Source organism: Calypte anna, chromosome 24 (genome assembly GCF_003957555.1).
Source record: "Calypte anna isolate BGI_N300 chromosome 24, bCalAnn1_v1.p, whole genome shotgun sequence".
Lineage (NCBI taxonomy): Eukaryota > Metazoa > Chordata > Aves > Apodiformes > Trochilidae > Calypte > Calypte anna.
In genome coordinates, this window is record NC_044269.1 from 6438229 (window position 1) to 6448610 (window position 10382).

Sequence of the window (10382 nt, forward strand, 5' to 3'; positions counted from 1 at the left end):
AAGAGGCCACAGCCGGATGGGGGTGGGGGGGAAAAGCAGGTAGCGCTGTGTGTAGTGATGGGGCGGGCGACTGTGGTGGTGCTGTAGTTCCGCGCCGGGTTGGATCGCAGAGAGGCTCCGGAGAAAATGATAACGAGGTAGGTGCAAGACATGCCGCATCGAATCCAGAGAGGTCATGGGGGAGCCTGGACTTGTGTTGAGAAGTCTGAGCGCCGCAGAGTTCCCCGTGAAGCTGAGGGTGTAAGAACCGTTTTCCCGCACGTTCAAAGCAGGCGGGAGGCTGGGGCCTGATAGGACCTGTACTCTCCTGCTCTGTTGGCGCGCGGGGCACGCTGGGTGCTGTAGTCTTTGGCATAGTCCCCGTATCCGGGCGTGTTAGTGTTTAGCGTGCCAGGAGCAGCATGGCGGGTGACGTGTCTTTTCGCCCCATGACCGAGCCTTCGCGTGTCCATTTCTTACCATCCCGTGCCCCTCTCACGAGCCCCCGAGCCCCGTCTGTCTCCGGGAGCCACACAGTGGCCTCGGTTCAGTGCAGATTGTGTTTCCCGACAGCAGTCGATTGGGCAGGGCTGGAGCTATCCTGGTTGAGGAGAGAGAGCTGGGGATGTACAGAGGCAGAGGGCGGGGTGTAGGTAGCAGTAACTTCAGTTTCTATAAAGTAACTACTGGTTGACGAAGGAGATTTTTTTTTACTCCCAGGCCAGCGGTAGATCTGAGTCTTGCTTGTTGTGTTACAATAACGAAAGTTATGATGGAACCTTTTTCATAGGTGAGAGAAGCCTTCTTGGCCCATCTGAATCTGGAGGAGCCTCACTCTTTAGAAGCTGGAGGCGAGTTATATGTGAAGCAACGACAAGAGAGCTCTGGCACCTTGATGGAGAGGTCTGTTGCAAGTACTGTTAGTAAGAGAGGCAATAGCAATTGTGGGAGGAAGAGAACTCTGGATATACGCGGTGATTCGGAATTGCCAGCCATTTACAAAATAAGTCACTTCATGAGTGGAGATACTATAAAAAATGGATCCTTATGGGAGATTTAACTCTGCTTTTTCATTGTCTTACCTGGAATGTAGTGTGGCCAGAGGATGTACGAGCCACATTACTAGAAACAAATCATAACAGCAGAGCCTTTTCTCTGCTGGGAACCTAAAGTACATAATTGTTGTTATTCCTTTTAAAATAGTATTTTCTTACATACATCATTATATCTATTTGGTTGAGTACAGACTTTCGTTTGTCTCAGTAAATTAAATGCCAAATTAAATACCTGGTCATAGTAGAGAAGTTAATCTCTTTTGAGAGCAGTCTGTGTCTCTGTTCCATGTTACCTATGCTGTTAATATAAACAAAAGCAGAAAATATGCTGATGCTCTCCTGGCCCCTTTATTCCTGCTGGTGTTTGGCCCTGCCCCTTTCCCAGGGCACTGTGGGATAGGTGGGGCCAGGGGTATATGAACTTCCCCCTGCCTTTGCCCGGGAAGCTCAGTCTGCTCTGGGGCTGTACTTGGGTTAAGGCTCTGCTGTTCCTGCAGCTGGTGGCAGCTTGGGAGCTGTGGGAGCCTTGAGGCATGGGCATCAACTTTATTTAGGAGCCCCTGGGTGAGCGGTATGCATAATCAGAAGGATGTTTGTTGCATGTATTTGTTTTTCTCCTGTTGGCAGCTTTTTGGGGTATGTTGTGGGTTGACAAAGTGGTTTAACATTCTGTTGTTTTTTTTCTTTTTGTAGGCGATGAAGCGGAAGCTGGTGACCGCAGGACTAATGCTATTCCATCAAAGATGGATGGACACCTCTGGCTCTCTGAAAGCTAAGTTGAGGGGGAGTGGGTGCTGGGAAGTGCTAGGGGAATTGAGGGGACAACTTTGGGAACTATTGTTGAGTTAAAGTTTACCCTAACTTTTAACCCTTTGGGCAGCTAAAGGGGGAGGGTTACTTTTTAGCACAATCCTAGCATGTGCCAGGCAGGATAGCTCCAGCCTGTGTGGTGCGTAGTCTGCTGTCTTCTGCATGTCAGACCCTTCTCGGGTCCCACTCTTTCCTTTGATACTAAGGAGTGTAACAGGCACCTCATGCCCCGTCCTTAGGGTATTGAATGACTGTACTCATCATTACAGTGATGATTCGGAGCTTCTTTTCTTGCATTAGACCCTTAAAGCATGGATCAGTCTCGCAGTTCGGAGGTTTCCACTCAGTCCTCTTTCGTGCCGGTGTTGTGGTCAGAGTTGTCGACACTTCTTTTGCATTGAACCCTTTTTCTGGGCAATCTTCCCCATGTCCTTGTGGCCCAATCATATGGAGTTTTTGGAGCCATATTGAGAAACACTGGGAGAGTGGCTGCCGAGGGGGGTATATCTGAGGCTTTTTTCACTAAAGCAAACATGTAGCCCGATTGTTGGTGGTGCTGTGGGTAGGGTTCCATGTGAGGGTTAGCGCCAGCAAAAGTTTTCAGTACTCTGGCCGGAGCAGGGAATGATGTCCTCCGAGGGGCTCCAGCTGGGGCTGGGGTAGCCCAGGTGTGGCCAGCCAGATTGACGAGGGGGCTTTCCCAAGGAACTGTGGGAAGAGCAGTGGGGCGGGACCCAAGGTATATAAGCCTCCACCTCTAGGGAGGGCCTCAGTCTGCTTGGGGGTTGTTGTGTGCTTGCAGCTCTACCAGGTAAGAGGAGCAGGGCTGGGGGCTTTTGGCTGGTGCAGTGGTTGTTCGCTTTGTCTTAGTATTTTTTGGTTCCCCAAGTGGTAACAGCTGCAGTGTTCAACTCTAGAATGAGAGGGTAAGTGGAACACCGTGGCGCTCTTTGGAGGAGTTCAGCATTCTAAAAGAGGTTAATGTTTACTGGTATGGGACTTGCTGGTGGTACTGTTGTTTGTAATTTTTTCATGGCACACGATGAACAGGAACCCTGTGGCTACAAGAACATCCCAGCCCACAGATGTGCCTTTCTTTGTTGACCAAAGCTCCAGGTGCCCAGCCCTCTGAAAAATAAGTGGAACCAGGTGTGGGGAAGGGCTGGGCAGAGAGGGGGTTGGAAGGTAGTGTAGGTGAGAGGGCTGTCCAGGAGCAGCCCCCTTTGGTCAGGTGAAGGGACCAGTTTAGATTCCAACATGATGTGAATGTGAGCAGGGCAGCTTCAGCCTTTGTGGTGGTGTGGTGTGTCATTTCTGCTGTTTGTCTTTGTTGTCTTAGAGTTTTCTATGGCCTCAATGTCCTCACTGTGCTCACAGAGCAAGTCTTGCACCTTGGGCACCATCCCTAGGCTCTGAAATACCTACAAATTCACAACATGGAACAGTCTTGTGTGTCATAGCTTTCTCAAAGGCTGTCTTGTGACATGTTCCTCCTAACTGCATCAGCATCTTTAATTGTGGATTTTCTTAGACTGAGACTTGTTCCCTCTATCCTTAGGTCTTGAATCCATGCTTCTCACTTACCTGTCACCTAAGCTTAGAAAGTAGCTTCTTTTAAAAGGCGGTGTCCTTTGACCCTATTGGGGCCACAATGGAGCCTCCATGTGTCACTGTTGCATCCCTTTATGTCTTCCAGCCCAGCTGTCTTGGATCCTGGAATCATTCATCTTCCTGAGAATTTCCTCTTGAGGTCAAGTCTTGTGGTTTGCAGTGTTGTGTATTGGGCTGGCCTCAGCATTGAGAGTTTGGTTTGGAGTTGCCCTGCCCCCATTGTAGGGTCAAGGGTCCTTGGAAGAGTCTTGATGGAATTGTCCATGTGCTGAGCAGCATTCCGTAGAGCGAAGATTGGTGGGCTGCAGGAGCAGTTATTTCTCATGTGTTGTAATGCTGTAGAATGCATTGGCATCCCCTGCTTTTTGTGTTTTCCAGGTGCCCTCCGAACCTCATTTTGGCACCCCGCAAGGCTGGCAGGCAGATGGGCGAGGGGCCAAGGTAAAGGAGCGAGTGGGAGGTTGATATCCCAATGGGCTGCCTGTTGTTTTAGGCAGTATCTCGGCACGTGTTTTCCCTTTACTTTTGCAGGTACCACACAAAGCCATGCGTTGAGGAGCGGTCGGAGAAGGTGGGATGGCTGCAGGCTGGCTCATCCAGAGATTTTACATCAACTCGGTTAAGTGTTTCCCTTTGTTCTTGCAGGCACTGCGTGTGCCACCTTTGGAGGCAGAAGAGCACTGGAGGTGAGACGCGATGGTAACGAGGCTCGATCTCGCAAGCAGAAGAGTAATTTTGTGCCTTCTGGTATTGCAGGTGCCAGCAGCGATGGTGGCCATAACGTGTGGAAGGAGAAGGTGAGCAGGGCAAGCTGGGGGTTATGAGGAGCTTGTAGAAGAGGTTGGTGTTTAGCTGACGTCCTATTTCTGGTGGCACTGCTGTTTGTTATTGCAGATGACGGGGAGGACCTTAGTGGTTTTGGGAAGATTGCCGTTAGCCAATGCAGGTTACTTTTCTGGCTGGTGCTTCAGAGCCCCAGCTGTTTAAAAGGTAAGAGAAAGGGACGATGGTTCGGGAGGATCTGTGTAGGGGGGTCAAGGTTAGGAATCGCAGTGTTGGGTTTTAAAGTTACTGTAGGGGATTGGGCTGTCCAGAAGGTGGTGCCCTTTGGGTGGTTGATGGGAGCCTGTCCCTCCCTGGCATAATGCTAGCAAGTTCCAGAACTTGAATGAGCATTGAAGGTGACGTGGTAGTGCAGGGCTCATGGACCTGGTGTCTTCTCTCAAGCACAACAATAGTTTTGTGCCTTTTAGGTGTCCTGAATGACGATGCCTTCAGTGTCCACCTCTGGAAAGCGTGGGTGAGTGGGACCCTGCAGGGCTCTTCTGTGAAGCTGGGTCATTTGGAAGAGAATGGGGCTGGCTGATGTTGGACTTATTGCTGAATATTCTGATAGGTGTTTGGTGTTGTGGTTATGTGTGTGTGGTTTTTTGGTTTGTTTGGTTTTCTGTTTTTGTTTAATTTTGTGGTGTGATGCTTGATTTTTTAAAAATTAACCAGGTGGCAAAGGAGAACCTTGCAAGTTGAGAATTATCCTGGGCCGCTCCTGTTTTTTTTCCTGGCTAACCATGGCTTTGGAGTGGCAGTCCTCTGAAAGATAAGTTGAGGGCCCAGAGGTGGGTGTAGAGGGGTCAAGGCTGGTGGGAGTTGTGGAAGGGGTTTTGAAGTTAGTGTAGAGGAGAGGGCCATCTGGGAGCAGCCTCCTTTGGTCAGGTGAAGGAAGCGGGTTAATTTCTGATGTGATGCCAGTGTGGGCAGGGCAGCTCCAGCCTCGGTGTGTGGTGGTGTGTAGTTTGTGTTGTATGTCTTTTGCCTTGGAGCTTCCTCGGGCCTTGATGTCCTCTCGGAGCAGGTCCCACATCTTGGGCATCATCCCTGGCAGGCCTTTACTCATCTGCATGGTCCTAGTCAGCAGCATCTTCTTCTTGTGTGACAAGTTTGAAGTGTAGATAGGTCTTTCATCTGGGAAGCTTCCTAATGGTCATCTTCTGAAGCATCATCGCCAATTGCATCAGCATCATCTCTGGCCATGGATTTTCCCAGAGTGGGACTTTGTTTCCCACATTCTTGCATTCCCAGGTCTTGAAGCCCGGATTCTTTGGCATCCCTTGACTCAGCCCCTCATTTTGCTGTTTCATTGCCGTAGGTCTTCTTGCTGAACAGTCTTGGGTGCCAGAGATGTTCTTCTTGCTTGGTATTCTTCTCTTGGATCAAGTCTCATGATTTGCAGGGCTGTGTCTTGAATTGGTCTGTTTATCTTGCACCTACTCTTCCCAGAGTTGTAGGGTCAGGGTTTTTCAGAAGAGCCCTAAAGAACTAAATTGCAGATAGTCTCTTGACTTAGAAGTTCCTTGATTGTCATTTACCAAAACAATATTGTCGACCATGTCAGCATCTGGACTCAGTCCCTGCATCCTTGCATCCTCAAGTCTTGAAGGCGGCTTCTCGGGCATCCGTTGTTTCATTCCCTCGCTTTGCAGATGCATCACTCTAGGTCTTATTACCCTTATTGTCTTGGATTCCAGAGTCCCTCTTCTTGCTGTGAGTTTTATCTTGAGGTCTGGTGACTCACATGGCTGTGTCTCGGGTCGGTCTGTGTGTGTGTTTGGCTTGGAGCTGCCCTGCCTGCTGTGTAGGTTCAGGGGCCATGAGAAGTGCCACAACCTGACCAACTTGGTGCTGAGCAGCTTCCCAGTGAGTTGCATAATCCTGTTTTTCAGATCCCACGTGTCAATGACCAGCAAGAAGCAGATGGAGGAGGCGAGGAGGCCGCCATCTGAAGGTTGGTCAGGGTGTGGAGTTGGTGGGAAGGTACCTCCTTTGGCTACCCAGCCACATTATGGTTTGTTGTCATTTTGAAGGCGAAAGCAGCGAGCGAAGCGGGATACGGGCACTGGCGGTGGCTGTGGCAAGGCGAGCAAAGGCTGGTGGGCTGAAGGAGCAGTAATTTCTCAGGTGTTGCATTGTCCGTTGGTCATGAGCATGCCTTGTTGTTCGTGGTTTTTTTCAGGTGCCCTCCTAACCTCATTTTGGCACCCCAAAGAGATGTCAGGCAGATGGGTGAGAGGCTGCGGTAAAGGAGCAGGAGATGAACATCACAGTGGCCTGGTTGTTGTTGGGGGCAATATCTCAGCGTGTGCGTTTTTGCTTTGACTTTTGCAGGTGTCACACGCAGTGCCAGGGTGACAAAGCCGTGTCTTGAGGAGCAGTTGGAGAAGGTGAGATGGCTATGGGCTGCGTCAGCCATGTATTAACGTCAGCTCTGTTAAACGTTTCCCTGATTTTTCAGGTGCTGTGCGTGCCACCTTTGGAACCAGATGAGCATTGAATGTGAGCTGGGGTGGTAGAGAGTGGGTTCATGAAGCTGGTGAGTACTGATCAGCAGAACAGTAGCTCTTTCTCTTAGTCTTTTAGGTGCCCAAAGCAGTGGTGGCCACAGCATTCAACTCTGGATCGAGGAGGTGAGTGGGGCTCTTTTGAGGTGGTGGGTGTAGTATAAGTGGTTGTTGATGGCTGAAGTGCACCTTATTGGTGACACTGTTTCTGATTTTTCCTTTTTTTCTGATTGCAGGTGATGAAGAGGAACATGCCCGTCAGACAGCGTGGTGTTTTGCTGGACAAAGATCCAAAACCATCATCCCTCAGATAAGTTGAGGGACTGAAGTGCTGAGGTTGGCAGTTGTTGCAGAGGGGATGTTGCAACAGCTGGTGTGGGCTGCTGTTGATTGGGGCAATATCTCAGCATGTGTCTTTTGCTTTGACTTTTGCAGGTGCCACGCACTGCCTCGGAGGTACAAAGCCACGTGCAGAGGAGCAGTTGAAGAAGGTGAGATGGTTGTGGGCCACTTCAGCCAGGTGTTTAATGTCAATTCAGTTAAGTGTTTCCCTTTGTTTGTTTGTTATCCTTTTGAAGGTGAGAGAAGCCAGCGAAGCAGAATATCTGTTCCGGAGGTGGCTCTGGCAAGGTGAGCAAAGGCTGGTGTGCTGAAGGAGCAGTTATTTCTCAAGTGTTTTATTGCCATTGAAGGCATTGGCATCCCCTGTTTTTTGTGTTTTCCAGGTGTGCTCCGAACCTACTTTTGGCACCCCACAAGGATGGCAGGCAGGTGGGTGAGAGGCCGAGATAAAGGAGCAGGAGGTGGACATCACAGTGGGCTGCTTGTTGTTGGAGGCACTACCTCAGCATGTGCCTTTTGCTTTGACTTTTGCAGGTGCCACAACCATCCTTGGAAACAAAGGCACACATTTAGGAGCTGCTGGAGAAGGTGAGATGTTGGTGGGCTGGGTCAGCCGCGCGTTTTACGTCAAGTGCTTAAACGTTTCCTTTTGTTTTTGCAGGCGCTGTGCGTGCCACCTTTGGAACCGGATGAGCGTTGAAGTGGAGTTGGTAGCGAGGGGTTTGTGGGGCTGGTGACTCCTGATCAGCAGAACAGGAACTCTTTCTCTTGGCGTTTCAGGTGCCCCAAGCAATGGTGGCAATGGTGTTCAACTCTGGAATGAGAAGGTGCGTGGTATACCACGGGGCTTCCTTGAGGAGGTGAGTGCAGCGGAAGTAGCGTGCGTTGGCTTAGGTGGGACTTGTGCCAGTGCTGTGTGTGATCTGTGGGTTATTTTTTTTTTCCTTTTTTATGTATAGGGGATGAAGAGGAACCGTGCGACTGGAAATACATCCCAGTCAAACACTGTGGTTTTCATTACTGACCGTGGCTTTGTGCTGCTATCACTCTTGAAGATAAGTTGAGGGCCCAGGGGTGGGTGGGGAGGGGCTGAGCAGCGGAGTCAAGGTTGGGAATTGCAGGTGGTGTTTTGAAGTGAGTCTAGGGGAGAGGGCTGTCTGGGAGCAGCCCCCTTTGGGCAGGTGAAGGGAACCGGTTACTTTCCAGTGTGATTCCAGCATGGACAGGGCAGCTCCAGCCTTGGTGTGTGGGGTTGTGTGTTTTATGTTGTCCATCTTTGTTGTCTTAGAGCTTTCTCAGGCCTTGATGGCCCTCTGTGTCCTCACAGAGCAAGTCCTTCATCTTGGGCATCATCCCTGGAAAGCCTTTCCTGATCAGCACGGTGCTAATCAGCAGCGTGTTATTCCACACGATGAGTCTAAATTGCAGATCGGTCTCTTGACTTGGAAGTTTCTTGATGGTTGTCTTCTGCAATGTCATCCTCAATTATCTTGTCAGCTGATTTCTGTCCATCCAGTTTCCCTGAGGGGGACTCATTCCCCGCATCCTTGCGTCCTCAGCTCTTGAAGGCGGCTTCTCGGGCATCGATTGGTTTGTTCCCTTGCTTTGCAGACGCACCGCTCCAGGTCTTATTGCCCAAAAGTCTTGGATTCCAGACTCCCTCATCTTGCTGCGAGTTTTATCTTGAGGTCAAGTCTGGTGACTCACATGGCTGTGTCTCGGGTTGGTCTGTGTGTGTGTTTGGCTTGGAGCTGCCCTGCCTGCTGTGTAGATTCAGGGGCCATGAGAAATGCCACAACCTGACCAACTTGGTGCTGAGCAGCTTCCCAGTGAGTTGCATAATCCTGTTTTTCAGATCCCACGTGTCAATGACCAGCAAGAAGCAGATGGAGGAGGCGAGGAGGCCGCCATCTGAAGGTTGGTCAGGGTGTGGAGTTGGTGGGAAGGTACCTCCTTTGGCTACCCAGCCACATTATGGTTTGTTGTCATTTTGAGGGCGGAAGCGGCGAGCGAAGCGGGATACGGGCACTGGCGGTGGCTGTGGCAAGGCAAGCAAAGGCTGGTGGGCTGAAGGAGCAGTAATTTCTCAGGTGTTGCATTGTCCGTTGGTCATGAGCATGCCTTGTTGTTCGTGGTTTTTTTCAGGTGCCCTCCTAACCTCATTTTGGCACCCCAAAGAGATGTCAGGCAGATGGGTGAGAGGCTGCGGTAAAGGAGCAGGAGATGAACATCACAGTGGCCTGGTTGTTGTTGGGGGCAATATCTCAGCGTGTGCGTTTTTGCTTTGACTTTTGCAGGTGTCACACGCAGTGCCAGGGTGACAAAGCCGTGTCTTGAGGAGCAGTTGGAGAAGGTGAGATGGCTATGGGCTGCGTCAGCCATGTATTAACGTCAGCTCTGTTAAACGTTTCCCTGATTTTTCAGGTGCTGTGCGTGCCACCTTTGGAACCAGATGAGCATTGAATGTGAGCTGGGGTGGTAGAGAGTTGGTTAATGGAGCTGGTGAGTACTGATCAGCAGAACAGCAGCTCTTTCTCTTAGTCTTTTAGGTGCCCAAAGCAGTGGTGGCCACAGCATTCAACTCTGGATCGAGGAGGTGAGTGGGGCTCTTTTGAGGTGGTGGGTGTAGTATAAGTGGTTGTTGATGGCTGAAGTGCACCTTATTGGTGACACTGTTTCTGATTTTTCCTTTTTTTCTGATTGCAGGTGATGAAGAGGAACATGCCCGTCAGACAGCGTGGTGTTTTGCTGGACAAAGATCCAAAACCATCATCCCTCAGATAAGTTGAGGGACTGAAGTGCTGAGGTTGGCAGTTGTTGCAGAGGGGATGTTGCAACAGCTGGTGTGGGCTGCTGTTGATTGGGGCAATATCTCAGCATGTGTCTTTTGCTTTGACTTTTGCAGGTGCCACGCACTGCCTCGGAGGTACAAAGCCACGTGCAGAGGAGCAGTTGAAGAAGGTGAGATGGTTGTGGGCCACTTCAGCCAGGTGTTTAATGTCAATTCAGTTAAGTGTTTCCCTTTGTTTGTTTGTTATCCTTTTGAAGGTGAGAGAAGCCAGCGAAGCAGAATATCTGTTCCGGAGGTGGCTCTGGCAAGGTGAGCAAAGGCTGGTGTGCTGAAGGAGCAGTTATTTCTCAAGTGTTTTATTGCCATTGAAGGCATTGGCATCCCCTGTTTTTTGTGTTTTCCAGGTGTGCTCCGAACCTACTTTTGGCACCCCACAAGGATGGCAGGCAGGTGGGTGAG

The 10382-nt window shown here is 50.3% G+C and overlaps 2 long non-coding RNA genes across 2 annotated transcripts; both read left to right on the forward strand.

Annotated features, from left to right (window-relative positions):
- Positions 1–6742: 6742 nt before the first annotated feature.
- On the forward strand, positions 6743–7098 carry LOC115599625. The gene is made up of 3 exons (XR_003988548.1): positions 6743–6785; positions 6870–6916; positions 7027–7098. It is a non-coding gene; the product is annotated as an uncharacterized LOC115599625 (long non-coding RNA).
- A 2456-nt stretch (positions 7099–9554) lies between these two features.
- On the forward strand, positions 9555–9910 carry LOC115599620. The gene is made up of 3 exons (XR_003988540.1): positions 9555–9597; positions 9682–9728; positions 9839–9910. It is a non-coding gene; the product is annotated as an uncharacterized LOC115599620 (long non-coding RNA).
- Positions 9911–10382: the final 472 nt, after the last annotated feature.